A 26,297-nucleotide genomic window follows, 5' to 3' on the forward strand; every position below is an offset into this window, starting at 1 on the left:
AGCTTATATCGAGTACTTTTTTAAGAGCAACTTAAGAATCAAATTAAGGGAACCCCTCCCATTCTCGATTTTAATTTTTCAAGATTTTCAATGGGCTGGTAAATCAATACCAATGTTTGTTAAGGTTTGTAACTTTGCACATATATAATTGAAGATTTAAAAGAGAAGAAAAATAATTTACAAAAATTTTTTATTATTGGTTTGTTGTTGTTTTTTGTAATTAAAGAAAACTCCTTATTTTTTATGGCGGGCATGATAACTCCTCACTGGAACATCGGAATGTACTCTTTCCAACGGTGTTAGAAAGAGTACATGTCTGGCTCTCGTATGAACTAGGATTATTGACTTCCCTCTAAAATTAACAAAATGGTGGACCTTTGAAAAAATATTTTTGGAAAATCGCCGATTTTTTACCAAAAACCAAGTTAAAAAATAAGGAAGAACTTCAGCGATTGGCTTTATCCTAGTTCATACGAGAGCTATACACTCCCAGAGAAACGTTGCAAAATTTGGAACCGATTGGATTATTAGTTTTTGGGTTATCGTGCCCGCCATTCGCAAAAAATGTTTAAAGAAAAACGCGTTTAAAGTTTGAGAAGCCCTTCAGCCGTCACTTGATGCTGACACAATAAATCGGCTATATCTTCAAGAGTTCTTGAGATTTTCACTTGAAATTTTGTAGAGACATTCTTTAATCAGTGTAGATTCGAATTATATCAACAAAAATTTTGACCCCGAGAATGGGGGGGTCCCCTTAAAGGTTTTTAACAGTGTGGACACTTAAAATTTGTTACTAGTCTTCTTAAAGGCGTAATATTTCTTGTTAAAGACCTGGTCGCTGATCGTCGGGTAAGTTTATTCTTCGGAATTATATGCAAAAAATTATTATTCTATTTAAAGAAGGTACAATAACAATTATATTGATTTTCAGGTGAAGTGTACCGATTAAAAATCTTCCATCAACACCTCTATAACAGATGGCTGCAATTCGTTAAACCTTCTCCAAATGGCGCAAGTCCAATTGATACTATGCCGAAAGAAGGGTCATTTCATGTAAATATTTGAGCTTATGTCAACAGTAAGAAAGCCTGAAAATTCTTGTCGGACCTACTGTTCGAAATTCAATCATCAATCCCATGTGTAATCGAGGGGTTACATTTTATGAAACAAATTTCAAATTAAACAAGCACTACTTGGAACGTTTACGAAAGGATTGCCTTCATTTAAAATAGTAGTAGGCCTTATTGCTGATCGTCGGGTAAGTTTATTCTGCGGAATTAAAAAAAACTTACATTAAGAATAATAATATCAGTTTTTAGATCAGGTCTATCGATTAAAATTCATCCATCAACTCCTCTGTTACAGAAGGCAGCAAACAGTTAAACCACTTCCCAATGGCAAAAGTTCAATTCCTCTGTAACCGGTGGTTAAATTCAATGAAACCTATTTCAAATTACACAAGCACTACTTGGACCTGTTACGAAAGAATTGCCTTTGGACATTTCATACGTTTTCTTAAAGTCTTGTTAAAAGTGTGGTCGTCGGGTAAGTTTATTCTTAAAAATTATATTAACAAATAGACTTTATTCAATTTAATGTACTTACTATAAAAAGAATAACCTCAGTTTTCAGATCTACCAATTAAAATTCTATAATCCTCTGTAACAGAGGGCTGTAATCAATTAAACAACTTCCAAATGGCCCTAATACAATGGAGGCCATTCTAAATCAAGGTCGTCGTTTCATGCAAATATTTTATATTAATGTACCAGTTTGCTTTGTGTCCTTTGAATAAGTGCAATCAGGAATCCAATGCTCAAATCTCCTTCCATACGGACCATCTCTGAAATTTGACATGTAAAACATAAAAGAATCTCAATCGTCGGTAAGTTTATTCTATGAATTATTTCTACAAATTAATTGTATTTATTTAAAGATATTACTCAATAGTGGGTCTTCTGTCCATAATACATTCATCAATAACAACAGAAGTTTTCAAAAACTCCCCACAGCCAAATATTCGGTGTTTTGGGAATTTTTGGCACGTTTTTGAAATGAATTGACAATAATTATTGTACATCGAGTTAAATCTCCCTTCCGAAAATGATCGATATAGGTCCACTTTTTAGGATAGCCCCCATATAACGTTATTATACGGACTGTTGGGGAGTTTGGACACTTTATACCCTTAGCCTTATGGGTATATACACTTTGATGCTGAAGAAATTTGGCACCTCGAAATATCGATTTTGGGCCCCATGTTTCTTTGGACCAATTTGGAGTTGATTTACAAATGTCGGTCTGTCTTAGCGGCTGGTGTCACGAGAACTTTCGAAGGGTTTAACCGATTCCGCATCGATGATGAGGAATATGCGGTCCTATCCTTCTGGTACCACCCACACAAAGGGTCACTATTTATAAATCCAATATTAATCGAATGGAATGGCCCAATGGCCAAGCATATGTCAACATTTTGCACATCTTAAATTTCTTTCAAACCTGAAAATACGAAAAATCCGTAAACTCCTTCTGGTAGAAATTGTGCTGAAAAATCATTCATAATATCATATCCGATTCAAACCAAACTTTGCACATCCTACTATTTTAATCATGCCTGTATATTGTTGAGAGACTTATTGGTCCGTTCCTTCTATTACTTCCCCCACCCCATAAACGATCAACAGTTTTAAAATTATTAAATCTTATATGAAACAAACAGAGTATCTTCCACAAAGGAGTCAACATTTTCAATATTTAAAAATTCAAGATCTGCCGAATGGAATGAGCGATTTGAACCAAACTTTGCACAACCTATTATCTTTACCAAGCCTAGGTCAAGTCCGAATATGGGGCTTAACTGGTACTCTTCTTCATGTACCTTCCCCAACATGTGGTTTAAAGTATACATATTTGTAACAGTTGAGTTGAAATAATATTTTTTTCAGAATTTGTCTTAAGTAATGAAACAAAAAATTTTGTTTATTTTCAGGATTTTGAAAGACTAAAGAAAAATTATATGATCACAAATTGTCTTGCTGTTGGTGTAGTATGTGCCAGGTAAGTTATATTGTTTTTTCCAACTTACAGTTTTTTTTTTTAATTCGAACATTTACCAAAATTTCTATAGATTTTGATTCATATTAGAATGTGTGTTTGCCCCTATCCAGGAACACCATTGAACGCCCTACATTCATATAGCCCGGCTAGCTCAGTCGGTAGAGCATGAGACTCTTAATCTCAGGGTCGTGGGTTCGAGCCCCACGTTGGGCGCAGTTCACTTTTTTGTTTTCTATTTTTTTAAATTGTTTTTATTAATTCAAATAGGGGTATAGAGTTACAACTATTATAATTTATTCGAATACCAAATAAGAAGAAATTAATTTTCTTTATTAAAATCATTATTTCACATTTCACAAATGGTATTATTTTGAACACAAGTGGTTAGGTTATGTTACCCTACGTCACAATACATTTGGTTCACCTTTACGTTTAACTAAAAATATCCCCTAGTCGTTGCTTCGCCTCTTATGTGTGTGGCTATATTTAACAACAGTCAATGTGAATACCACTCACCGTGAGTCAATGCTCGTATGTATGTGTGTTCATTATATGTGCTTGCTTGTGCAGCTTATATTAACGTTTCAGTTCATCGCTACTCGACTGGAAGGTTGGCATCTTCTGTAATCGTGCTTCTGCGAGGTCAGATTGTGGAATGGTCTGAGGCTGGGGGTTCTGTGTGGTGGATTTCCTCATGTTGACGGAACGTCCGCACTAAGCTTGCCGTCAATATGGGTGCCATGGAGGAGTCCGAGGCATTCAGGTTGGCTAAGGAGGGGTGTACCGGGCCAGGGGTGAAAACCAGCAGCCAAGAGTCCCCGCGGTAAGCAGTAGTGGGATAGCGTACCGGAGTGAGGTGCCATCGCCAGCCCAGCCAATATGATTGGACCACATTCTTTTTATTGAAAAAAGTTTTATTTTTAATTTTTTCAAATTTAAAATAAATTGAAATTATATTTTAAAATTTATTTTCAAAATATTTTTGAAATTATTTGTTTTGAAAATTAGGTTAGAATTCAATTTCGAAACTGATCATAACATTAAAATTATCGGAATTATCCGAAATTGTGTAGTGATCTTGCGATCAATATATGCCCGGCTAGCTCAGTCGGTAGAGCATGAGACTCTTAATCTCAGGGTCGTGGGTTCGAGCCCCACGTTGGGCGCAGTTCAATTTTTTGTTTATGTTATTATTTTAACAATGAATTGATATGGAAACAGCTTTAAGATAATAATAAATATTGTAAGGAAAATAAATTACAATAAAATAAGACAATTCTTGCATTTTTTATTTGAAGTACACTACATTTTCATTTAAGGTAAATATTTCAAATGTGTTTTTAATATTATGCATCACCTGTAGACCGGCGGGAAATGCATGGCACTGTAAGGTTCAAGCTTAAAATAACTTCCCAAAATGTTTAAATTTCTAATGATAATTTTCAGGAGATTTTAGGCCCAGTTCCACAAGTCTTACAAATGTAATACCTACGTGAACACGGCGGTTTCTATTAACACCTTTACTGAGCTGAATAGAATAAAGAATCAGTCTATTGTGAATAACAAATACTTACGATCACTAAAATTATATTTTATAAATTATTATATTTTATAAATAAAAATATATATTTTAAAAAATATATATTAAAAAAAATTATTTTAAAAAATATATACATAATCAATTTAGCTGTAATTTCAAAAATTCGAAAAAAATTACTTGCGCCCAACGTGGGGCTCGAACCCACGACCCTGAGATTAAGAGTCTCATGCTCTACCGACTGAGCTAGCCGGGCAGTTATATGCCGCTTGGAATGTTTTCTTCATCTGACTGTATCGGAATTTATGTTTGAGCGGCATATGTCAAATGTTTATAAACATCGATGTTGTCGAAGAATCCACACAAAATATGTTGCTATAATTAATTGCTTTTATTGTTGGAGTGGCCATAGTTGCCAGGCAATAATATTTCCTCTAAAACCTATTGACTGTTAGGATTTTTGTTGGGTTTGAAAATTAAAAGTCGTGTATTTGTTACTTAAATACAGCCACAACATTCATAGCACGCACCATTTGATTTTGAAGATTCTAGAAGATTTCGCGTTCCTATAAGATAATATAGCACGACCTTAGGTATTTTTTAAGGACATAGCAGCATTTTTTTGATCCAAATGGCTGTAATTAAAAGCTCCCATATAAATAGTCTTGTTAGCTTTTAATTCTTAGAGTGAAGGAATGCTAAACAACTATGTTGTAAGGGTATTATATATTATATATTGGTCCAAGTCCCCACATTTTAGTATACCAATCTTCATATATCGACTAACACAGTCGATCTAGACATGAGTGTCTGTCCGTCCATTATAATTTATAAACACGATACAGGCCGCAGTTATGGATCAAACGCATGTTCTGGAAAAAGAAGTCGCCAATTGATTGTGGTAATGATCGTTTAATATTAAGGCTGAAATAGGCCAAAACTTGATTTTTGTCGGTTTTTCTGGTCGCTCTAGAGGTCATAATTTTGACCCAAACATCACGAAATTTTACACAGAGAAATTGGATGATATTTTAGGTACGACCCCTATAAAATTCGGTGATGATAAGATGATGTTTAGTAGATGGAATGGACCAAAAACGCTTCCTTTAGAGGCTATTATTGTAAGCAAACCATTTTTACAAGGTGAAAGGATCTAATCAACTATTTATTTAGGGTCAAGTGAACCAACACTTTTGTATGTAAAGTACCCAATTTGAATCGTATGGCGTAAATATTTACTACGGGAAAACATGATTCGTAAAATATGCCAGGGTGTCCAGGCATAGACACCCTGGCATATAGATCTGCTGAAAATTTTATTTTGGTGGTAGTTGTGTAGGGTATCATTTGGCCCGGTCTGACTATACTGCTCCGTTCACCGGTTTTTATTTTAGAGTGAAGAGAAAATGCCATTTTAAAGATATATCTGAATGGATGTTTATTTCATAATAAAGAAAGTTCGTTCATAATGAAATAACAACATAAATTCAAAACCTATATCGGTGCCGAAACTTTTCTCGTAAATAACTGAATTGAGCCAGTCACCGTAACTACTGATCAGACCTCATTTTAAAAAGGTGTCAGTTGGTGTTTCCAACAGATATATACCCTTACCTAATGACATATGGAGTTTTTGGAATCGCTCATGGCCTTTTGGTCTAGAAAAAAAATGAAATGGAGTCGGCAAGTGAGTGGACTAAAGGATCCCTCCTTCAAACTTAATCTACGTCTCATAAAAACTGGTTTATGGACAAATATACCAAATCAGACACATTATTGACATTTTTTAGTTGAGTTACTAGATGCAGTGCGTGGATATTCTCTATCTTCGAACTTGATTTAAGATGGAGAATATGTATCGTCTTCAAATTGTCTGAAATGAATTTGGTCCAAAGAAACATGTTTGCGTTGGAAAATCCATATACCCTTATTAGTCATAAGGCTGAGAATGCACAGAGTGAGGTCCAATGGCACCAACGACCATAACATTCACTCTTTCAGGATGGAGGGGCTTTTCAACCATACCTTTGGATTTTCCTACCTCTAGATGAAACAATTTAGCTTCTTGAAGTGTCCACCGAAGCGGAATAGTACATTAGTCAAGATGTTTTTTCGAACGATTTTCGGATTAAGTTTTATGAATATCAATTACCCAATTTCCAAAGACACAACTTTTTGGGAATCCATTGGCTTGAATTATTGTGTTAATTGAACTTTTTAAGCCTTTATACAAAACAGAAACCTTCACTAAAGGCTACATTAGCAATATCCTATCTATCACACATCCTGATTCTCTCCACCAAACAGTCAGTGATCCCTGAAATATGGAATATGACCAGAATTATCTTATTGTCAAAATCGGACTAATCAGCTAGCCATAGAGACTCATTGATATTGTTAATAAGGCTAATGGCCTCAACAAAACATGCTGAAGGACAGTTCTTGTGACATTGGATCTATCCATAAAGCCTTCGACACTATCGATCAGATAATTTAGATTAACGACATCTTGTACTCTAGATAACCAAACACAACCAAAAGGCATATGTTGAGGGGGAATAGTCAAAGAGTCGGAAGATAGAAATGGGCGTCCCATAAGGAGGTGTCATAAAACACGAGTGTATAAAACTCGACATCCTTGTCTCTGGAGTATATGTCGTCGAAATCGAAGGCAAAATAACATCATTGACAAAATAAGTCAAACGGCATCATTAATAATCACAGTATATCATCTGTCGACGCATCCCGACATAGTAGTTCAGAATCCATTGCCTCGACACATCCGGAAGGAAATCCGGCGATATAGCAATGAAATGAAGGAAGCCCTTTCCATCTGATATCGATCGATTGGCACGGGTTACATCGCTGAGACTTGTTCACACTAAGACAGTCCACAGTAATGAGTATGGGCCAACTCGTGTCCTTAATTGTCAATCATCAGCAGTTGCTAAAGTCCAGGTTAGCATGTTAAACTCATTTTGAAAAAAAAAAATCCAAAAATATAATTCTAAGTTCAAAGAAAGTATTTTCTCATTTATTTAAAAATACCTCCATTACAAACATTTCCAATCATCGTCAAATGCACGTACATATTGTAAAAAATACTGAAATTTGTAATAAATTACGGAATAGCAGAAATAAATTCACAAATAAATTTCTTGTCATATTTGTAGTAAAATATTTGTTAGGCTTGCTTTAATTTATTGATTTGTGTTTGTGGTCTTTAAAAAATTGCATATCTTTGTCTACTCTCCAAAGACCTCTTTCTCTCTGCCTCCACCGATATCAGCGTACGCTATTAATGGCAACATTTAAACGTTCAGGTTTCGCTGGCTTGGCTTGGCGCATGTGAAACTGTGCGTGCTTCTGTGCTAAGATTTAGATAATAGGTGGGTTCCGACAACGGAGGAAAATACAAAATTAAAAGAATCGATATTTTTGTGGAAGACTAATTGTTATTCACATAGAAGATAAATATGTCATCTTATAGATGTCTTACTGGTCTTCTAAAAGAATACCCAATTATCTATAAAAAGACGAGTAGGTCTTCCTCTAAATGACCGAATAGGTCTTCTAATAGTAGAGCAGATAGGTATTCTAATAGAAGACCAATGGGTCATCTGATAGATGAACGAATAGATCTTCATATAGAAGACCAGATAGGTCCTCTTATAGAAGACCGAATAGGTACTCTTATAGAATGCCGAATATAATTTTTTATAGAAGACCCCTAGTAGTCAAATTTTTCGGAAGAGAAAATTCCTTGTTTTCATTTTATATTCCAATTCAAGTCACTTCGGAACCAACCTACTATTCTCTAAGCGTTAATACACATTTTTTCTACAAAACGGTCAGCAGCTATTCTCAATGGCTAGCTGGCAAAAAAATACAAAAAAAAAAAAACTCATTTCGTTTTTTGCAATTGTTTAAAACAAATACAAAAAACAAACTACAATAAACATTAACTTGTACAAACGTAACTACAAAATAATGAACTGTTATTAGGTTCCGGTGTTTAAGCGAATAAAGACGTAATTTTTATTTACAAACAACAACCAAAAAAACTAAAAAAAAACTACAACTAAAACAACATCATGAAAAAATAGCTAAAAAATAAAAGCAAAAAAAAAAAAAAAAAACCAAAAAATATTTAAATATCGACAAAAATGATGATCGTGTGAAATATTCATATTGCAAAAAAATAAAAAGTAAACAAAAATAAATGTTGTGAAATAAAAAATAAATATTAAATTTGAGAACTACAAAGCCAACTAACAAAACAAAAAAAGTAAACAAAATAATTAACAAAGAAATAAAAATAGCAAAAACAAAAAATCTGAAATAATAGTTTCTCTTTGTTACATTAGTGTCAAATATATAATTTTTTAAATAAATATAATGCTTTAGCAAAAGTAAAACACATTTCTTTATGAAACGATCAAAGTTTGGCGAATTCTTGGAAATCAGTGGAGTTTGAAAGGTCAGGAAAGGAAAGTGTGTTCATACATAGTATATACGATGGCTGTATAATAACATATTTAAGAAATTGCTCGAATATTTCAAAATAATCAAATTATTTATTGATGCATGTAATGGATGTCATACTAAAATATTATATGGGGTCTACATATTCTACTTACTGTTTAGTATTACCGTCCTCACAATAGAGGACACAGATGACGTGCGGATCGTTACGAAAATCTATGTAAAGTTCTTCACTAAAACCAATACATGTTTGGTAATTTTTCTAGTCACTTTTTAATCTAAAAATACGAACACCATGGAATTTTAACGGATAGGAGACCCGATCAACCAATGCTCGCAAAAATGAACAAATTTATTATGGATATCCCTGGATTCTTTATATCTCGTTTTGCTTTGGAAAATTTCAAATTAAAGTCTTTAAAATACATGAAATGTAGGCGAGGGTACATTTTTGAAGCTTTCGAAGGCATAGGACAAATATATGGTCCTGTACCTGATATCGTATTTCATTACATAATACGGCATACCGTCCCACAGTGGGAAAAAATGCAGATCTAGCGCGCAGATAATAAAAGTAGATGTTTTACTGTATGTTTATCGATATTTTGGATAAGAATAGATTTTGATGGACAATTTTAATTATTTTATGAAAAACGTAGTTACGCCGATTTTTTTTAGAAAAAACTTAAATTTTTAGTTGATTATTACTATTTTGAAGCTTTTTAAGCATTTTTTAATAAGCAAAATTTTTCGTTATAAATAATAGTACTCCTAAAATAGGAGGTTCTTTTAAAAATTCCGAAACATTTGCAGGGTAAAAAGTGGGTTAAGGGCAAACACTATTGTTATTATATGTATCTTTATTATTGTTAGTATTATATACCTAAAACATTAAACTATATTTATATTTTACAAAATTTAGGCATTACTTGTTAAATACTAATCACATTCAGAATCCGAGTTTTGATCTGAATTAGTTGGTAGCATTGGATCATCTAGGAATTTAAGGACTTCTTCAGATAGTGGCTCACTATATCGATGGTTTAGAGATGTAATACGAGACAAACTTCATATTTTTGGATCAGAAGAAAATAGCTACCTATTGAAAAGATCCCTCATTGTTTCCTCACCACTCATTTTTCTGGTGTACAGTTCCCTGTAATTCCGAAAGACCTTATTTCTGGATTCCATGGCTTCTTCATCAGCTCCATAATTATATCAGCTCCATGCACAAATATTTTGTGTATGCTTGAAGGCATATAGAACCAAGGATATAATCACACGAAAAGAATAAATGTTTCCTCAGTAAGTTCTTTAAATGACTCTGCGTTAATAGCATATCCACAGGTCATGTAGGTAAAACCGTGTATATATGAATGTTACACCAATGATATTTTTTCAGGGTTCATAAAGTAGACCCTTTACCTGCGGTATTTGAAAAGACTCTTACAACCGATTTCGTTGTAATTTCAATTTTTATTTAGAAAGACATTTGAAATAAATGTATATTCAGTGCATGAGTTTAAAATCAATGTTTGGAGCAGCTTACATAAATACCCTCATTTTCAAACTCACACCCATTACTCTGGAACCTTAGGATGGACATTTTGAACTTGTTTTTTTCTTATCTGCTATGCTGTGATATATTCCAAGTCATATTCGATGAATTATATCAAAAAATTCACAAATTTTTAATTTTATTTGTACAAAAACTTAAAAAGCTTCCTACACCAATTTTTTTTTTTTTTCGATCGTTCCCACGCCACTCTTACCCGCCCCTGCCGACCGAGGGGACCTCCTCCCCATAACGTAGGGAGAACGTACACCTCATAATCCGGATTATGGAGGGTTAGTAATGTTGGGAAACACCGGCTACAGTAAACATCAGCCGGTTAAACAATTTAAAGTTAATTAATTAAACACAACAATAAAGACAAACACAAAACATAAACATCTGGCAACTGCTTGCACTCTACAGTTCTAAATTTAGAATAGAATTTTTAATTACATGTATTGGATCAGATAAAGAGATGCGATTATACAGATTGTTATATATTTCACATAGTGATCTAAAGGGATTACATAACTCATAATTAGATCTCACTAAAGGAAGATAAAGCGGTATATAATTACGAGTAAGACGTGAAGGTACATTAAACTTGATTTCACCGATTAGAAATTTCGAGTCAATTTGACCGCGTAAAAGTTTTATTAAAAATATAGATCTCAGCATTAAACGTCTTCGTTCTAGTGTTGGGAGATTAATAAGTTTTAAACGATTTTCATAAGGAGGGAGTCCTTCAACTGTACTCCAAGGCAAACCTCTAAGAGCAAATAAGAGAAATTGTGTTTGGACAGATTCAATTTTTTTAGAATAACAACTGTAAAACGGGCTCCACAATATACATCCATATTCTAATGTAGGCCGAACCAGACTAACAAATAAACGTTTAGTCACATAAGGGTCGTCAAACTATTTAGACCATCGTTTTATGAATCCTAGTAAAGATTTGGCTTTATTTACACATGACTCAATATGCAAATTAAATCGCAATTTATCATCTAAGATAACACCAAGATCAACAAAGGAATCAACATTGTCTAATTTGTAAGAGCCTATAAAATAATTGGTAGGAATTGAACGACATTTAGAAAGGCATAATTTTTTACATTTTTTAAGATTCAGTGACATACCGTTAATACTGCACCAGTATTCAAGAGAGTGCAAATCATTTTGTAGATTAAGGGCTTGATTTAGTGAGTCTAAATTTCTGAAAAGTTTTACATCATCAGCAAACATCAACACTTTAGAAGATTGAATAACTGATGGAAGATCATTAAGGTATAACACAAATAATAGTGGACCTAAATGGCTACCTTGAGGAACTCCAGAATGAACATCAATATTTCTAGAGAAAATATTATTATAAGATACGCTTTGAGTGCGGTTTTGCAAGTAGGATGAAATCCAAGTCAAAATTTTGAATGGAAAACCCATGGCGTCCAATTTAAATAATAAAAGTTTGTGTAACACCGTATCAAATGCTTTACTAAAATCAGTGTAAATTACATCTGTTTGTTGCTTTGTAGAAAATCCATTGTAGAAAATCCATACCAAATTGGTATTCTTTTTTCAAAAAATTGCCATAAATCCGAGAATCGCAGGAAGTCGCAGGAAAAAATTTAATATGATGTTCTAGACAGACACACAAGAAAAATAAAACAAAAATCAACGCTGAACTCGACTGCACTCCATACTAAACCCCTATTTTAATTGAAGGAATTTAAAAAAACGGACCTTACATATATTTTGCCCGAAACACCTAAATTAAAATAACTTATGGGTTATATAACTATACAATTTAATTAAATACCAATGCTATATATCAAAAATGGACAAAATTCTATAAAAATATATTCACAGAATGCACACGACCATCGCAATTTTATAGCTAAAAAATACAATTTTTAACATTGGAAAAAATATCTATTTTAAATGTACCGGACTTAAGTAGACGCAACACTCTACTTTAAAACTGCATTAATTTTTTAAAGTTTCCTTCAAGTTCATTTTTTTATTTTCTGCGCGCTAGATCGGTATTTTTTCCCACTGTGCGTCCTCATTATTATGACATTAATATCCGATCATTTTTTATGTTAAACAACGATAATTTCCTTTAAAACCCCTATATATCTTGTAGGGGAAAGAATGGACCACTCCCGCATAAATATATACATACATTTTTACAAAAAATAGAATCAAGTGCAAATCGGACTTTATGAACCTAATCTGTAGAACCTGTCCTACTTATATACCCTCCTCAATGAACAGACAATAATATAATAAAAAAATCGAAAAGTACAAATATATTGCAGCTCTGTCATTTTTATTCGCGCATTTATTCCTTCGTGAAGCTATCGACTTATTTTAAAAATATTCTGCCAAGTGGTCATACCATGGTTACAATAAAGCGTAGCGCATACATTTTAAAGAATAATTAGGAACATGGGTCAATAAAAAGTAGTAAAGTAGTATTTTTATACAAATCTAAATTAAACGCCCTGTGTTCCGTGGCAAAAATCCCCAAAAATATCGCAAAATCAGAAGGGGTCAAGACGTACTATATCTTAGACCTCTCATTATACCCTTTACCATGCCTTTATGCATATGTTTGTAACAGGCAAAAGGTATCGAGATAGACCCATGGTACCCATGGCACATGTCACTTATTTGGTCCAAGGATGAACCCTATTGAAATTGAAGAAAATCGGTTCAGATTTAGATATAGCTCCCATATATAGTTTCGTCCGATTTTATGTAATTGGCCCCTATATTGGCCGGATTGAGACAAAATTTTGCACAGAGTACTGAATTAGGTTTAGATTGATATATGCCAAGTTTTGTTAATATCGGTTCAGATTTAGATATAGCTTCCATATATAGTTTCGTGCGATTTTATGTAAATGGAGCATTGTATTGTATTGAAGTATCGTATCGCATTGAAGTTACTACAGGTTGACATCCGTGAAGTTTTGTTGAAATAGGTTCAGATTTTGACATAGCTCCCAAATATACTCTAGTCCGATTTTTGTTCTATATTCACGAAATATATTCTAGAATGCTTTGATTAAATTTGAAATCGATTCAGATTAAATATAGCTCACATATAATTTAGTCCCATTTTATGTAAATTGTGACACATAGATCCTGTTCTATTTACGATATTTTGTTGTTGAAATCGGTTCAGATGTAGATACAGCTCCCTCATATATGTTTGTCCGAATTTATGTAAATGGTGCAAATGTAAATGGTACATGGAATATTGCATAGCGTATTGTATCGGAGATGTCCCAGTTTAAGATATAGTTTCCACATACATTTTCATCTGATTTCATCCAAATGATGTACCAAGTAACTAAAGTTTGTCCGCTTTTCATTGAGTTAAAAGAATACAAATCTAGACGATTTTTGGAAGTTTCGGGTGGAACTTTTATAGATATGACATGAGAAATAAGTGAACATATGCCGACAATGTTTAACAATGACATTTAATTCACTGTACACCAGAAATACTAGAATTCAGCCACTTGTATGGTGACAATCGTGTGGGTCACCATAATTGATAGTCTCTTAAGGACTTTAACTGATGAGGGATTTGAACCCGTCTGTTATGCAGACGACGTTATAATACTCCCTACGAAGGAAGGCGGCGTTAGTTTTTAATTGGGTGAGGCCAAGAGGCCTTAATGTAAATATTGACAAGACCGAGATATATAACAAAAATAGGACAGTATGAACAAAGTGATACCCATATCTAATAAAGTAAAATATTTGGAAGTCATCCTTCATAGGAAACTTAAATGGAAAAATCACATACAGAGGGACTGGTCGACAAATTCCTTTCTATAGAACAGCCGTACTCTCTAAATGAGGTTTTAATCCATAGATGATACATTGGATCTACAAGAGCGTCATTAGACCGATTCTAACCAACGCATCTAAAGTTTGGTAGACATGCGTGAACAACAAATGTAAAGTAAAACTATTTCCAGAAAGTCCAGAGAACATGAGGTCTGAAGACAATGCGGGGCGAGATAAAAAAATTCAACAAATTCAATTTTTAAATTTTTCTTAAATTTTATTTAATGAAAGAGAAAAATGCCGAAAATAATATCAAATTTTATAATAAGTTTAGATTTGTTCGGATTGGTCACCTTTGGCACTATGTCACACGGCAAATGAAACCGTCACACGCTGCCCGAATGTTGCTCTGCGGTATTTTGGCCCATTCCCGGCGAAGCGCTTGCTTGAGTTGATCGACACTTTGGTATTTTTTTAGTGCCAACCTTGCTTTCCAAAATAATCCAGACACAATAGTCCAACGGATTGGTATCCGGTAGATTTTGGTGGCCGTTGTGATGCCACGGTCGATTTGTACAAGCGGAGAGCGACCATCGGCTGTTATGGAGGGCCACACCATCAACATGGCCGGCGATTTAGTTCTGGTGGCCAACCGAAGGTGCACATTTTCAGCTGACCTCTTTGGCAAGTAAACATGATCATTTTGTTTGTTTACAAATTGCAGGACAACGAATGTTTTCTCATCGGAGAAAACCAGATTCGGCAGTTCACCAATTTCGGCCAAGCGAAGCAACTCATTAGATCTGTTGAGTCTATTTTCTTTCTGTTACGGTGTAAGTTCTTGCACTTTTTGGAATTTCAGTGGCTCTACCCCGACCTCATTTTTTAATATTTGCGAATGGACTATTGCGATATGTACAGCTCACGAGCTATTTTTCGGCCACTGCGACACGGGGTTCGATCAAGTCGCTTCTTTACTTTTCGAACCATTTCTGCTGATGTTGCTGTTTTCTTCCGTGCACTTCTTTGACGTCGGGCTACGCTACCAGTATCACGATAACGAGCGATGGTACGAGACACAAAATATTTATTCACATTTAAATGCTGGAGTGATCAAACGATAGTCACTTGTGGTTCTCAAGCCAAATATAAACACACTATCTCGTTTGAATTCCATCACGAATATTTTTTTTCTGGAAAATTCTCACTAAAATGCTTTTGTATGCTTGTAAACAATATAAGGAGCTGCCACTGGAATAATTTTAACAGCTGTCGGATGAGTGGCTTAGAAATGACAGCAGTCTGAAGTTGGTTGCAGTTTTTTCATCTCACCCTGTACACCTAAACGTGGACCCATATTTCCTGTGGGCGGATATAATACTATGTCAGATGATACAATTGAAATAATTAATCTATTAATTTATACTGTGAACTAATAATGTCTAAAAAAATCTCAGCATATAGCTCAGATGGTCCGCTTGGAAAAATATTCTTAACAAATCTTTAAAAAAATCCATTATTTTTTTGCAAAATGTCAATGCCTGTGGTTCTTTAAAAAATACACGCCTGCAGTTCAGGTGACCCATGAAATATTTTCCTAAAAATATCTAGGCATATAGTCGGTCAATAATCTGATATTTTTTAAATTATCCCGCTGGTGCTTTGAAAAAATAGTCTTTAACAAATAGACGCTCATACGGTCAATTAAAAATATTTTTAGGAAATCCGTATTCTCCTTAACTACCTACATGCGTTACAAACATATGGAATAAATTTATATACCCTTCATTTTATGATAGAATGCGCCTAACAAGGAAGTTACAATTTTATATCTATAAAAAAAAAAATAAAAACTTAGTTGATTACAAAATTTCATTCATTTGTACCTACCTATATTCTTTCCACTTCTAGTTACTACTACTTCATAATAATAATAAAAAATAATTAATTATATACTTAAAAAATTATAGTTTATTATCTATAAAGACGTGCCGTAATTTATATGACAATCTCCACCGATCAAGACTGTTATTAAAGGGAATGATCTTTAAATAGTTGTACTACGATATGTTGTTGTTGTTTTTCTAAGACAATTGAATATTACTCTTTAAGTTTTAATTTTTATTTTATTATTTGAGACACTACGCTCCACTGATCAGATCATCATCAACGTCGTCATCTTTGACAATCATCGTCGTCGACGTCATCGGTTTTATTTTTAGCAGAACTTCCGGTTTTTGTCGGTTTGTTTATTTATTTTGTGTTTTTTTATTTGTTTTATACCCCATATGTATGCTCCCGTTCGGTTCCGTTCTCCAGATGCCACTCTACAAATAATCCGCACAATTGCACCAACACACAAACATTCATACAACTATTTCAACTTTTATTTAAAAGTCGGTTATAATAAAAAAAACTCTTTTTTTAATAGAAAAAAAAAAACAAATAAAACAAAGCTATGACAACTACAACAACCGAAAACATTTTAATTGAATACACATTTCACCGATATTATTATAACCGATAAAGATCAGTAGTACAAATGTTCGGAAGATAAATATTTTTACAAGTAAGTATATATATATACATATATATATATATTATTTTAATACAAGTATATACATACAAATATACTACACACATTTTATTTAGTTTGTATAGATTCACAATGGGGGAAAAGTTATTCCTGTGGGCCATCCGACCTGCATTTTTAAAGAGTATTTTTCTAGGGCCTATCTAGGCGTGGATTTTTAATAATATTTTTTTCAAGGCCTATACAGTGTGAATTTTTTAAAGAATATTTTTGAAAAAGCCTCAACCAAGGCTTGAGCTGCTATGTGCCACCAGTTCACCCATAAGAAATATAAAAAAGTGGGTTGAGGCGTCGGGTTAGTTGCCCACACTCGAAAAAGCCCTCCTACTATGAAAAAGCAAAGAAAAAACCCCTAATGTTGGCGACCCACGCAAACGTATAAAGGACCACGATCTGCGAAGCTGCACTTGGAATGTACGCACGTTGTACAGAATAGTCGCAGTTCTAGCTTTGGCGGATGTACTTAACCCTTTCAGTGTTTTTGTCGAATATATTCGACATTTAAAATTACTCTCTTCCTTTGCAATTTTTCCGTTATCCTATGTACCGTTACAATTGATGTCTTTGTTTTTGCTGAAAGACAGACAAAACTGTCCGAGGGTTAAAATAAGAATTGCTTTTTGTTCTAAACTCTGTGCCTACATATGATTTTAAGTACAAAATTTTAGATTTTTATTCCGACAAAAAATTTTTTGACACTGAAAGGGTTAAGAAGTACAAAGCCGATATGATTGCCTTACAGTAAATGCGATGGAAAGGGACAGGCGTAAGGAAATCAGACGATCACGCACTGTATTATAGCTGTCATGAAACGAGACATGAATTTGGCTGCGGATTTATGGTTAACAGGAAATAAAAGTCCTCGTCTCCAGATGTACCCCAGTAGATGAGCGAATTGCTATAATCCGCATAAAACCTATGTTCTTCTACATCAGTCTTATTTGCGCCCATGCTCCGACCAAAGACAAATATTAGCAGACCAAAGACATATTTTGCGAGCGCCTAGAAACAGCATATGACCGTTGCCCTGGCCACGACATTAAAATTCTGCTAGGAGATTTTAATGCAAAAATCGGAAGGGAAAATATCTTTGGCCCCACCGTCGGAAAATTCAGCCTTCAGGAAGAAACATCCGATAACGGCATGAGCAACTTGATATACACAAGGCCACCTGTATTTCTCCTGATCAAGCGACGGGAAATCAAATTGAGTATGTTGTGATAGACGGAAGGCATTCATCCAGTGTATTAGACGTTCGATCTATCCGAGGAGAAAATATCGATTCGGACCACTACCTTGTAGCAGCCAAGGATCGCAATCGTCTTAATGTTTGCTGCAACATTAAGACGATTGCGATCCTTGCAATATATCTAACACAACACGGAAACTCAACTCGACTCTGCAAACACAACAGGTAGTCGAGGCCTACTCCGCTCAACTTACCCACCTGCTTAACGAAAGCACTTCTTGTCCCGATAGAAGCACAATGGCAAAGAATTGCCCACTCCCTACAAACTGCACCAAAAGCAACACTTGGGTACCAAAAACCACCACCAAGAAACCCATGGTACTATCAGGAGTGTCGTAATTCTACTGATGTGAAAAACGCACCGTATCGGGCAACCCTTCAGACAGTAGCAACACGTAATGTGATTGAGAATTATCGGAAGAAAAGGAGAGAGGAGAAACGTGTTTTCAGAAAAAAAGAAGAAAGAACAAGAAAAACGTGAGCAAATCGAGATGTACAGTAGTCAGAATGAAGTCCGGAAATTTTACCAACGAGTAGAACGCCTAACCGAAAGTTTTGGTGCAAACACATCCTTCTGTAGAGATGTAGAAGGAAACCTGGTGACAGATACAGACAGCGTGTTGAGGATCCGGAAGGAGCATTTTGAAAAGCTTCTGGTATCAAATAGTGAAGAAGATACTCCGGATCCAATAAGAGATGATGGTATAGAGTGTATACCACCTAGCCAAGATGAGGTCATAAAAACATTTGATCGGCTCAAGAACAATAAAACAGCAGGAGCCGATGGGTTACCAGCCGAACTATTCAAGATTGGTGGTCAGATGCTGGTCAGGAGCATGCATGGCACTCTGTACACCAAACAACACATGTTACTCGCCTACACCGATGTTATCGATATAATGGGTCGAGAAGAAGTCTGCCAAAGTGGGACTGGCAGTGAATGGCGAGTAGACCAAACTTATGGTATCAACGCGCAAGACATCCAGTAGACTCGGACCAACTGTGGAACTTGAGAACTACAGCTTCGAGGTAGTCAATGAATTTATATACCTTCGTACCGCCATAAATAAAGCTAATGACATCAGTTTTGAAATTCGGAGAAGGATAGTGATGGCCAACCGATACTACTATGGTCTGAGCAAAAAACTCAAAAGCAAACTCACACTCTGCAAGACGCTGATACTACCCGTGCTGTTATATGGATCTGAAGCATGGTACTTGCGCAAGCAGATGTGACAGATCTTGGGCTGTTTGAAAGAAAAATTCTCCGAAAGATCTGCGTCGACGGTGAATATCGGCGTCGAATGAACCACGAGTTTTACAATTTATACGCGGATACCGACATCAGACGTATTGACTACGGTGGCCAGGCCATGTTGTGCGAATGAATGAGAATGCCCCAGCTCAAAAGACATATAAAAGCGAGCCTACTGATCTGATCCCGAAGAAGGGGAAGGTCACGAATTAGATGGAAAGACCAAGTAGAAAACAACATCTTCGAACGTGGTCTTTCAAATTGGAGGAGATGCGCACAAGACCAACGCGCTTGGAAATCTTTTTTAAGCTAGGCTTATGGAACAATCAAGCCAGCTAAGTAAGTAAGTAGTATTTTTGAGAAGCCCTCAACCAAAGCGTAGATTTTTTAAAGAAGACTTTTTGAGAAGCCCTCAACCAAGGCGTGAATTTTTCAAATAAGACTTTTTGAGAAACCCTCAACCAAGACGTGGATTTTTTAAAGAAGACTTTTTTTCATGGATCTCCCACTGTGATCCCACTTTTCACCCATTGTCCACCTTCCGCTGATATAGACTAACAACTTTAATCGCTCGACACAACATTTCATTAACAATCATCGGAAAACAATCAATTGAATAGGTGGCTAGCTGGTTGGCTGCCTGACCGACTGGCGTCTGTTGTGTTTAGAGTTTGGTTATTGTTGTTGTATCTGCTGCTGCTGCTACTGTTGCAATATTTTGATGTGGCTTTTAATCAAACACTGGAGACCGAATGTCCAGCGGAAATAAAACCCCCAACTAAACTGCTGGGGGTGATGGCTGGTTAGCTGTTTATTTTGTGTGTTATTTTTTACCGGCTATTCGGAGGGTGCTCAAAACATTTGGCGTCACATGTGTTTTTCGTCGTCTCGTTGCGCTGCGTTCCGTTTACGCCTTTTCAATTACGTTGTCACTCTCTCGCTGTCTGTCTTTCCGACTCAAACCGCAAACGTTCAAAAACCATGACATTCACAAAAAGTGGTTACACGCGATCACTTCGTTGCTGGGAGGGATTTTATAGCACAGATTGCAAGTAATGGTGGAGGCAACCTTAAAACATATAGTTTTGAAACGATTCATGGTGGTTATGGACATTTATGGATGGAGCTTCAAAATTTGAGATAATCTGCGACTTCAAAACAAAATTTGATCTGCAGCATCTGTGCTAAATATTGTACCCACAAGTGTATTTTTGTTAACAAATAAAAAAAACACACTCAACAGTAGCAGGGCTGCCGATCATCAAACTGAAACATGCGAATAACCGTTGAAAACAGCACCCAATTGTCGTGCCGTTGTCCAGTGCAATTTGTTGTAAAAACTAACAACAACACCATCGACAAAAATCCAGTTGTAACCAAACACAGATGTAATGAGTCGAAACATATAATCTGTGTTCGAACAAATCCACTTCCAAATAGAGATGATTGGGGTAATTGGGATACAATGGGCGGCATTTTGTGTATCGGAATTCGAAAATTTCTTCTCAAAAAGTCTTCTTTAATAAATCCACGCCTTGGTTGAGGGCTTCTCAAAAAGTCTTCTTTAATAAATCCACGCCTTGGTTGAGGGCTTCTCAAAAAGTCTTCTTTAAAAAATCCACGCCTTGGTTGAGGGCTTCTCAAAAAGTCTTCTTTAAAAAATCCACGCCTTGGTTGAGGGCTTCTCAAAAAGTCTTCTTTAATAAATCCACGCCTTGGTTGAGGGCTTCTCAAAAAGTCTTCTTTAAAAAATCCACGCCTTGGTTGAGGGCTTCTCAAAAAGTCTTCTTTAAAAAATCCACGCCTTGGTTGAGGGCTTCTCAAAAAGTCTTCTTTAAAAAATCCACGCCTTGGTTGAGGGCTTCTCAAAAAGTCTTCTTTAATAAATCCACGCCTTGGTTGAGGGCTTCTCAAAAAGTCTTCTTTAAAAAATCCACGCCTTGGTTGAGGGCTTCTCAAAAAGTCTTCTTTAATAAATCCACGCCTTGGTTGAGGGCTTCTCAAAAAGTCTTCTTTATTAAATCCACGCCTTGGTTGAGGGCTTCTCAAAAAGTCTTCTTTAAAAAATCCACGCCTTGGTTGAGGGCTTCTCAAAAAGTCTTCTTTAATAAATCCACGCCTTGGTTGAGGGCTTCTCAAAAAGTCTTCTTTAATAAATCTACGCCTTGGATGAGGGCTTCTCAAAAAGTCTTCTTTAATAAATCCACGCCTTGGTTGAGGGCTTCTCAAAAAGTCTTCTTTAAAAAAGCCACGCCTTGGTTGAGGGCTTCTCAAAAAGTCTTCTTTAATAAATCCACGCCTTGGTTGAGGGCTTCTCAAAAATATTCTTTAATAAATCCACGGCTTGTTTTAGGAAGCCCATAAATATTCTTTAAAAATGGTCCTTCGGAAAAACATTCTCTACAAAATATTCAGTGACTATTTACCCCACTGTGTCCCATCACATTGTCTACCTCCACAGCAAATTTTGTTCACAGTGCAAAAAGGAGTATGTATATATATATATATATATATATTCCTATGACATTACATTTGAATGTTTTACCCCTTTTTTGCGAAGTGTGGAGGCCTATTAAGCTTTTAACGCATTTGCGTTTTGTTTTCGGTTTATGTTTTTATTTTTTCGTTAATTTGTTTTATCAACAAATAAATAAAAAAATGCGTTAAACATTTTTTTCACAAATATTCGCATATTCACACATTCTTTTATTTCCCATGGAAATGTTAAATTTTTGTGATATTTGATAACTTTTTAACATTAACAATTTTATTGCTGATGTCATTGACAATGGAAAAATTTACTTTAAATACGCAATTTTATGTAAATTTTAAAGAGATTTGGGAATTGTGCGAAGCTATTATTTGTTTTAATATTTGTTTGTAAATTAAATATATTTATAACTCAAAATAGAAATTGAAAATTTAGTTTGGGTTTCAAGAGAACTTTCTTTCAAAATATGATTATCTGTATATAAAATCAAAAATTCAGTATGGCCCTTTGCCACGATTTATATGACTTCCTCCAATCGATTTCAAGTAAAAATATATTAATTATTTTACAAAATATTTAAAATCATTCTAATTTTTTTTTTCAAAATTTACAAAATGTTTGCGGTCATTTCATAACAACATTCCCAACCTCCTCAAGGCTGTTTAAGGTTCAATAGACATCAAATACAAAGCTTAGAATTTTGTTTGAAAAATTATCAAAGCAATTTATTAGTAGCAGCTATAGCAATTAACAGTAATAATTTAAATATTTTCAAAATGTAATTGTGTATGTTTTTATTTTATTACAAATATCTCTCTATGATATATGACTTTACTTAATGTATTGTCGCGTGTTAATATTTCAAACAATGTTAATAAGAAACCAGTAAGGAAAGTTCAAAAGTCGGATGGCGCCGACTATATGATACCCTTCACCACTTTGGGTACATACAAGATATGTTAATATCTGCAATATCCTCTAGATAGAACTGACATAGAATCTTTGGAGGATCATTGAGATGGAATCGGACGAAATTAATTATGCTATTTAAATAGATATTCGAACCAATAAAAAAACATACCATACCATGTACCGGTAGTACAAAATGAAAAAATTCGCTGTTGCAAACATAAATTTACTGTAAAAAAAAAATCATTTCGGGGGGGCCCGGGCCGCCCCCCTGCGCACGTCCCTGACAAGACCTATATGAAAATCTGAACCGATTTCAACAACCCTTATCACACATCCTTTTTTACTCAATTCGCTATGCAAAATTTTGCTCAATGGGACATTTATTGGGAGTTTGGGGTATCATTCCAAAAAAATCGGAAGAAACTATATATGAGTATTCCCCGATTTACCCCTCGGCGGACAATGCCATACAATGCCCCACTAATAAATAGTTGTTTTTTTTATAAAAACTACAAACAGGGATTCAGCCTCACTATTTTACAAAAACGAAATACAAATGGTATTTCCAAATAATCCGCCAACACTAATGGAGGTTATTTTTTAAGTCTTAAAAGGGCATGCTGATTAAATAATATAGTTCTAAGCATGGTACATTAACAAGAGCCAGGCTTACTTGATGAAATTAACAAAAACTGTAGTCTAGTGTAATGTCTTATTATGTCATAGAAAAAATTGTGTAAAAAAATAATTTAACGGTTTATAAGTGCTGATGGATTTTTAAAAATATGTTTTCTAAACTGGTGGATTATTGAAAATATATTTTTATGGATTATAAGAGCTCGTCGTTACTTTGGGAAAGTTCTTTTTTAGCGTTAAAAGAGCTCGTCGTTGGTTTTTATTTGTTATACCCTTCACCATGGTATGGAGGGTGTATTAATTTTGTTTTTTAACTCATCGAAATGATCATTTGCGACCATATAAAGTATATATATTCTTGATCAACGTAAAATTCTATGACGATTTAGCCATGTCCGTCTATCTTTTGTAAACACTCTAGCCTCTAAACGAATTGAGATAAATCGCCCAAAATGTTGCATAGAGTTATTTTGTCTTCTGTCAGGTTAAATTCGGATATGGTATATATCGATCCACGTTTAAGCATATCTCCCATATAAGAGTATCCCTCAATTGTCGGTATTTTTGGGTTCTTGAACGTGTTTTTTTTTCAACCGAATCCGCTGAAATTTCGCACATTGCGTGCCAAATTTCTAAACTAAAAATTATAAATATAGGTCCAATTTGTCTTGTAGACCCTATATACGCGTAACCTCCATTTTCTGTATTATTAATATTCGGCCCCTTTCAGGAGTAGTCTCCCCATATAGCCCCATTTGTATACTCTTCACCACACTGTGGTACAGGGTATTGCGTCTTTGTGCATATGTTTGTAACAGGCAAAAGGAAACGAGATAGACACATGGTTCCTTTTGAGAATATGCATGGAATCACTTTCTAAGTCGATTTATGCATGTCAGTCAGTCCGTCCGTCGATAGACGTTAAATTGTAAACAAAGTACAGGTAGCATTTATGATCCGATTTGGATGAAATTGGGCACAAGTCACTAATGTGGCCAAAGGACGAACCCTATTGAAATTGATTTAGATATAGCTCCCATATACATATATTTTCGTCCGATTTAAGGTAAATGGGACACCAAAAACCCTATATATCTTTCGATTTGCGGGAAATTCTGCATAGTGTACTGAATTGAGTCTAGAATGACGTGTGTTAAGTTTCGAAAAAATCGGTTCAGATTTTGATATGCTCCCATACATAGTTTTGTCCGATTTTGTGTAAATGGTGCACCAAAGACCCTATATATCTTTCGATTTGCGGGAAATTCTGCATAGTGTGCTGAATTGAGTCTAGAGTGACGTGTACCAAGTTTCGAGAAATTTATATATATCTCCCAGGCTGATTGATAAAACATACTGAAATTAATATAATTTAATCTCCGACAAGTTTCCTTGAAATCGGTTCAGATATAGATATAGCATAGCTTCCATATATAATTTCGCCCTATTCATGTTGATTGTACACCAAATAATCAATGGTCGTCCGATTCATATTAAATTTTAAAATTTTAGCATACCAAATAGCATGCGTAAAGTTTGCTTTAAATCTTTTTACAAAATATAGAATTGATTGCAACATGGCATGTGTTGGAATTTATGTTAGACGATTTACTTATAGAAAAAGATCGCATATTTAGGTTCGTTCAATTTCATGTCAATGTTCCTTCGAAAAGGCGAGATCTGTTAGAATACACCCGAAGTGATGAAGGATATGATACGGTCGCCCCAGTCCGACTATTCAAATTTTCGCCTTTTTGTTAATTTTTGAGCGAGAGCCAGACATGTACTCGTTCTAACACCGTTGTAATTTTCGGATTCCGATGTTACAGTGAGGAGTTATCTTGTCATTACCCAAAAACAATAACAAAAAACAATTGTAAATAATTTTTGTTCTCTTTTAAATCTTCAAATATGCATAATTGTGCAAAGTTTCAAATCTTTAACTTACCAGCCCATTGAAAATCTTGAAAATTTAAAATCGAGAATGGGGGGTTCTCTTTAACAAATCCTTGGTCACATGTCCAGAAACGCAATATAATTGTATGTATGTCATACAAATTTTAGTTCTATCTTGATTTCAATGGATGGCTACCCTGTTCCACACCTCTCATGTGTATTTAGTTACAAACATATAAGTCAAATGAAAACACCCTCCATAGTTCTGTAGGAGAATAAAAATGCATGCCGTAATTTCATACGCAAATTCCAAATAACTGGTTCATGTTTCTTTTCGATCAGTGCTTAACATCGCCAAAGATAGGGCTTCTCAAAAATCTTCTTTAAAAAATCCAAAAATTTAAGCGTTGAGGGCTTCTCATTTTTTAAAATACAAATGACGTTTTGTTTTCTTTCACAAAAAATTGTCCATTGATCTAGCCAGTTTTGCAAATGTCTGATTGAAAAATCCACGCTTCTCAAAAAGTTTTCTCTAAAAAAATCCACGCCTTGGTTGAGGGCTTCTCAAAAAGTTTTCTCTAAAAAAATCCACACCTTGGTTGAGGGCTTCTCAAAAAGTCTTCTTTAAAAAATCCACTCCTTGGTTGAGGGCTTCTCAACAAGTCAGAGTACGAAAGAATTGAGTGACCGAACATCGAACAGTGATAAATTGTAGGAATCTGATTCTTTAAAAAATCCACACCTTGGTTGAGGGCTTCTCAAAAAGTCTTCTTTAAAAAATCCACTCCTTGGTTGAGGGCTTCTCAAAAAGTCTTCTTTAAAAA

General features: G+C 34.8%; 3 non-coding genes across 3 annotated transcripts; 2 read left to right on the plus strand and 1 right to left on the minus strand.

The window, feature by feature from the left end:
* Nucleotides 1-3,197: 3,197 nt before the first annotated feature.
* On the plus strand, nucleotides 3,198-3,270 carry Trnak-cuu (transfer RNA lysine (anticodon CUU)). Its single transcript has one exon. It is a non-coding gene; the product is annotated as a tRNA-Lys (tRNA).
* Nucleotides 3,271-4,150: 880 nt separating this feature from the next.
* Nucleotides 4,151-4,223, plus strand: Trnak-cuu (transfer RNA lysine (anticodon CUU)). The gene has a single exon. It is a non-coding gene; the product is annotated as a tRNA-Lys (tRNA).
* A 554-nt stretch (nucleotides 4,224-4,777) lies between these two features.
* Trnak-cuu (transfer RNA lysine (anticodon CUU)) lies at nucleotides 4,778-4,850 on the minus strand. The gene has a single exon. It is a non-coding gene; the product is annotated as a tRNA-Lys (tRNA).
* Nucleotides 4,851-26,297: the final 21,447 nt, after the last annotated feature.

The sequence above is a fragment of the Musca vetustissima genome, unplaced genomic scaffold (assembly GCF_032173495.1).
Source record: "Musca vetustissima isolate MV318-11 ecotype Yass unplaced genomic scaffold, APGP_CSIRO_Mvet_v1 utg22703, whole genome shotgun sequence".
Taxonomy (NCBI): Eukaryota; Metazoa; Arthropoda; class Insecta; order Diptera; family Muscidae; genus Musca; species Musca vetustissima.